The following is a 6,144-nucleotide window of genomic DNA, read 5'->3' on the forward strand; positions in this document are numbered from 1 at the left end:
GGGGTCATTCCCTTTTCTCTTGAGGTGATGTTTTTACATTTAAATGAGACCTCTACCACCAAGCTCTGCTAATACTTCGGCAACTCAGAATCATGCAGGATTCAAAAATAACACCTGAAAATGAAAGCCGGCTGCTGCTTGTAGTAGTGAAGCAAGGGGTTGACTTTTAATAGATTATTAATTGGAAAGTTGCTGGAAAAAATATTATTTATATAGCGCCTTTCTCTGAACAGTACTCAAAGCCCGTTACACTGTTGCAGAGGGTGAGGCAGCTCCTATTCTGTGGAATCAATCCCATACTAAGGTCCATTTTTGCCAGAAGCCATTTAAAATACCAGTATATTTTTGGGATCTGTGTGGGAGGAAACTGGAGCACACCGTGATAAACCCATGCAAACATGGGGAGAACACAAACTCGACAAGATGAGGTCGTGGTAGGAATAGAACCTGAACATTGCTACCCATTGTGACATAGGACTACAGATGTTGTTATACGTAAGCCTCTTAAATGTGTTTGCACAAAGTTAAATGTCAACCCTCAACAGATTTTTCCTTTCTATCCTCCATGGTAGCTATAATTCTGGATAGATTTAATTTCCAGTTTACATAGCGACAGGTTAAATCCCCCCTGCATCTGGTGCACATGTCCTGGGATGACATAGCCACCCTTATATCCCATGTTACCTAAAATTCCATGGTCATTCCTCCTGGGGCTGCTGATTGAGGGCTTGGAAGATACGTATACCTACAAATTGGCTACTGAAATTCTCAAAACTGATACCTAGTTGCATGCCACTGGAAAAACTGATCCCCCTTCCATGCAATAAGTATACAGCAAAATATGGTACCTTGCAACAAGATAAAAATTTTCACTTATCTTAATAACAAAACCCACAAATGTACACAAATCTGGAACATATTGGGGCTGACCTTATTAAAAGTAAGAGTACCAACATCGCGTTAATCCTAGACTAATGTGGCCCAATAGAATTGGCCCCATGGTATTATAACACATCATCCCATCAAAATTCCTCAATTAGTGGACTTTCAGACCTTACCTGGTAGTTGTGTTTGTGCAATTTAACTTGCATGTGCTGCACTTGATGGTTCCTTCCATGATATTTATCTCATTTTGGGTTATCTCCATTTGCCACTTTACAATGGTGTCAGAGGGTTCTGCTGCTTATTTTTTGTGTAATTGTTGCCTTTAGGTATGTACCCAATGCCGGTGATGATTGTGTTTTGTTATACAGGAAACTTAAATAAAGTTGTTTAAAAAAAAAAACACACAACACCCCCTCTCCGAATAGTATATAAGCTAGCTCCTCCTCTTCCTCTGTCTTTTCCTGGCTCTAGAATAGCTAGTCCAGGTAGTTTTGTTTTTTCTTTAGTGTAAATGTTTACCTTCTCTGAGGTCCTGGCAACACGTAAGTCTGCTGCAAGCAGAAAGCTTATAGACGACACATGTTGAAAAGCATCAAGGTTATTCAAAAAGTCAAAGTTTTGTAGGAAGCATCTTTTGGATACCATTACTTTTCCAAATAAGACAATGGTCTGCATGTTGGTTAGGAGAGTCCTCTGGTTGCTCCCTTGAGCAGCAGATGCTCCATCAAAAAACAGTATAACCAATCTCCCATTTGGAGGATCCTTGTTCTTTGGAGGCAAATTGGACACCTATATATGTCCTCTGGGGCTAATCACCAGCCATAAGATGGGAGGGCTGATTATTCTTTTTTAGCTTGTCAACATTTCAGAGAGGCGAAAAGCTATAAACCAGGGAAACAATATGGCAGACAAAATAGGCCTACCACTTTCAAACAGTCCTTTGGTGAAAAGAAAGGCGGTCAAATCAGAAGACTCCACAATAAATATTTTTAGGATCAGCTCCCATTACCACCACTAGGGGACAGAATTACACAGTAAGAAATGAGCATGGGATAGAGTTCCATCAGTATCCCAAAGGGAAGCTTCTTTATTCCATCCATGGCTACAGCAACCAGGGTAGATTTGACAGCTTTATAAAACAGTCTGGAAACAAAGACTCATGCAATTCTTCTTATTCCTGCAGGTCAAGAAGGCACAGGCTTCTATTACAGATTCTTCACTGTCAGAAAGTCATCAGAGGCTTTTTGCACAATTCTAAATTTGACGAGGCCCAATAAGTTTGTTCATACCATACACTTCCACATTAAGTCTGAATTCTTTCCTCATTGCGATTGTCAAAGGAAACTTCCATCAATAGACCTTTAGGATACCTATATTATCACTGTTGCAGTTTATTACAGAAAATTCTTCAGGTTCTGGACCAGCATGTTCTGTTCACTTTATTGGTCCTTCGGGCTGGCAACATCTCCGAGGATTTTTTTAAAGGTGCTAGTCACTATGATGCGGGATTGAGGAAACAAGGAATCAAAACATGGCCTTATCTAAACAACATTCTTGTGGTGTGGAGTCTAGAAAGCATTGTCCATTTCAAGACTGCTTGAGTGATCTATTTTCTGGAACATGGATGGATCCAAAGAAAAAGTCATCTCATCCCCTCACAACAAACAGTTCCTGGGGGGTTAGATAGACACCATATGGACTTATGTCAATAAGAAAGGGGTTGGGTATGTTTTCCTCCATTGTAGGAATCATCCAATGGACAAGATGGCCATGCAAGATCTCCAGTGGGAAATTCTAAGAGTGGAATCACAAAAAGACTTCTCTGAATCATACTACCACTTTGTCTAAAGCTACTAGACAGTCTCTCAGGTGGAGACTAAGCTCAAAATTAAAGTGCTTCACTTTTGGAGCAAAGATGGATGATAAAACAGATGTCAGTACCACAGGCTGGAGAGCCTATATTCAGGAATAAATGATTCAAGGCAATATATCATGGAACAAGAAAAGTCTTCACATAAATATTTTGGAAATGGAAAGTAGAGCAGTATGGACAACAAGAATGTACTGAACAACGGCCTAACCGGCAGCATCCCATCTTTCGGCATACCACCAGGAACGCAGCCAGCATAGAGCAACAGCACTACACAAGGACATATAGTCCAAATTGTGAGTCGATAACTGACCAAGTGGCTTCCAGGACAGTCAGAGGCCTCAAGGAAGCGAACAAGAACTATGGGGATTTCCTCTTCAAACTAATAGGGGAACTGGTAACAAACAACATACAATACATGATCTCAGAGAGGGTAAGGAAAAACCTGAACTTAATAAGAAGCTTGTTTATCAATTCATCATCAACACTTACCAGACCTTCCTGCTAAAACCTCAGTTCTTGTAGTCTACATTGCCTTAATTATTTCTAGGAAAGATCAGTAAACACTTCTAAGAGCACCTATTACAGTCATAGGTGACCCTTGCACAGCTGCCCACAAATGTTGTAGAATAAATAATTATTTAGATCTATAATATGTTACTCGTAGCCATCCGTTTAAATCTTTAGGTCCGGTTCCTAGCATAAATTAATCAGGTGCTAGAATATATCTTTTTGTGGACATAAGAAAGATAGTGTTGAAACTATTGGTTAATTATTCTCTCATCTTGTTAAATTGTTTGCCAAAAATCCCAACCACTAAGCCCCTTGAAATACTCCCCCTCCTACCCCCCCCCCCATCTAATTTGTGTCCAACTTGTAACTGTTCCTAAACAACAGTCAACATGTCATTTAAAGTTCTTTCAATAAATACCAAAGGGTTGAATTTACAAAAAATAAAAAAAGTTATTTTCTGCAATTCATAATCTAAAAAGGTGACTATATATTCCTACAGGAAACTCACTTCATGAGCGCCAACTGTTCCTCATTGTTTTACAAAATACATTCTAAGCCTCCCATTCATTGAAAAGCAACAGGGTTAATAAGAAAAATGGTACCATTTACTTTAATTGACTCCAAAATCAAAACAGATGATTCATTATCCTAGCTGGTAAGGTAGGGCATCAGGATAGAACCATAACTAATATATACACACCGAACACAGGTCAGGCTGGCTTTTTCCACCATTTCTTTGCATACATACACCGATTACCTAAAGGCTGGATTTTACTAGGGGGTCACTTTAATACTGTTATATTACAACATTTATAAAATCAATTAATATATGGCCTGTCTATTTCACACTTTGTAAACACCCGGCTTCCAGAGGTTTAATATTCTTTTCTCACCGATATCAAACCTGTTTAAGGATCAATCTGATAATGGGATGTAGGCAAATAGACCCTTTCCCAGGTAGACATTTGCCCCAATCCATGGTCAGATCATTAAATAACCATCTCCTCTTACAATTTTATGGGGTCACCCCAAAGGTGCCCCTCCTGGAGTTCAAATGAGACCTTTAAATATTATCCACTTCCAATAATTAAACAACAAATACAATAATATTGCAATAGACAAAAGTCTATAGACAACTAATCAGAGGTGAATTAAATGCTCTATAATCCAAAATAATAGAAAAAAAACTATGGTGGCTCAATCAGAATTATGATAATAGTAAAACACCCTATTGGCCAATAAACTAAAAGTGTAGAGGGCCTCACAAACAATCTCTAGTTCTTCAAAGAGTGACGGAGGATTTGCATATAAACCTGGAACTAGTTAAACAATGAGCAATCGGGGGGAGCTCCCATTATAATGGCATTGGTGTCACAGGTTAGTTGAGTCTGGAGAATTAATTACTGACAAAGTAGTTGTCTAAACGAAAGCAGTGGTTGACAACTGTTATTAAATTTACTGATAGTCAAAAATAATTTAATGATCCAGCTCTGGCCTGTCTCCTTACTACTAATATAGTAGGTAATATCAAGGAAAGGTTTGATTCCGCACTAGGAGTTGGACTCATAGTTCCCCACTATTGAAGAGAAAGTTAATAGGATGCTTTTCAAACTAATGTAAATTATAATTTAAAGACCAAAGTTAGAAAAACGACACATAAAGGCACTCTGGTCCGCTAATACATAATTCTCATCATTAAAAGGTTAATTTTTATTTGTTACCCTTAAAAATCTTTCTATTTCAGGTAGATTTTGGCGAAAAGAAGGAGTATTCCTTTGAGAAAGCTTATCGGCTAAATGTCACAAACCTGGAAGTGAGAGCTGACATAGGCCGCTTGCTGCGTCTCTGGCGAACGTAATTCAACTTAGCCCAATGTCTTCTTTTTATAACTAGCAGCAAGGACATACTAGAGCCAATATGATTTGCGTGACACTATAATTAGAATAGATACTGTCATAGTAAATAGCTCCCTATCGGAAGCACATATTCTGAAATTCTAATCTGTACACTAAGCCTAGGGGTAATATATACTAGCACTATTTTTAGTGAGAATGTACACCAATGAAGCCAAGGTAATATAATAGATTATGGTCATTAGTGGAAAACGCTAAATAATCATGGGAAGAAATATATAGAATAGGCAAGGATTTCCTGCTGGTGGTGCAGAATACTCTATCAAAGAGAGGTAGTCTCCCAATGTAGAGGAAAATCCTTTTGGCATTACTAAATGTACAACTTAACGGTGCAGTAAAATAATAAAAGACACACCAATGATGTCCTTTATATTGACTGCTAATAAATTGGCCAAATGCAACTAAGACATGACAAACATATTATTCCAGATTAAAGACGACACCAGATACTTAATCATAATATACATGTACCCACAAATTGAAGGAGGGATATCCAATTTTTTGGGAGAGAAAGTAGAATTCTAACATAGATAGTCACATAACTGTAAAAATCTAAAATTGCAGACAATATTGCAAGTTTTGGAAAAATGTAACTATATAATGTACTATATGTAAATATAAGAGTAGCAGCATATATTCAAGATATATGAGACATAAAAAAGTATGATACAATAGTTATGAATCTTTATTTTCTGGAATTATGATATATCTTGATAACATAAGAACTACCAAACTCTTAATTTTAAATAATACGGCTTCAATGAAAGGGTTTGCTAATTTTAATTTTGCACATTATTCTTTCTGCTTCACTTGTTTAATTCTATAAGTTTTAAATATTTTGTCAGAACTTACCTAAAATAGAAAAATATTTTTTAAGGATAACAAATAAAAATAAACCTTTTAATAAAGTGAATTATGTATTAGTGGACCGGGAAGCCTTTATTCTAACTTTGGTCTTTAATA

The sequence above is a fragment of the Mixophyes fleayi genome, chromosome 10 (assembly GCF_038048845.1).
Source record: "Mixophyes fleayi isolate aMixFle1 chromosome 10, aMixFle1.hap1, whole genome shotgun sequence".
NCBI classification, from domain to species: domain Eukaryota; kingdom Metazoa; phylum Chordata; class Amphibia; order Anura; family Limnodynastidae; genus Mixophyes; species Mixophyes fleayi.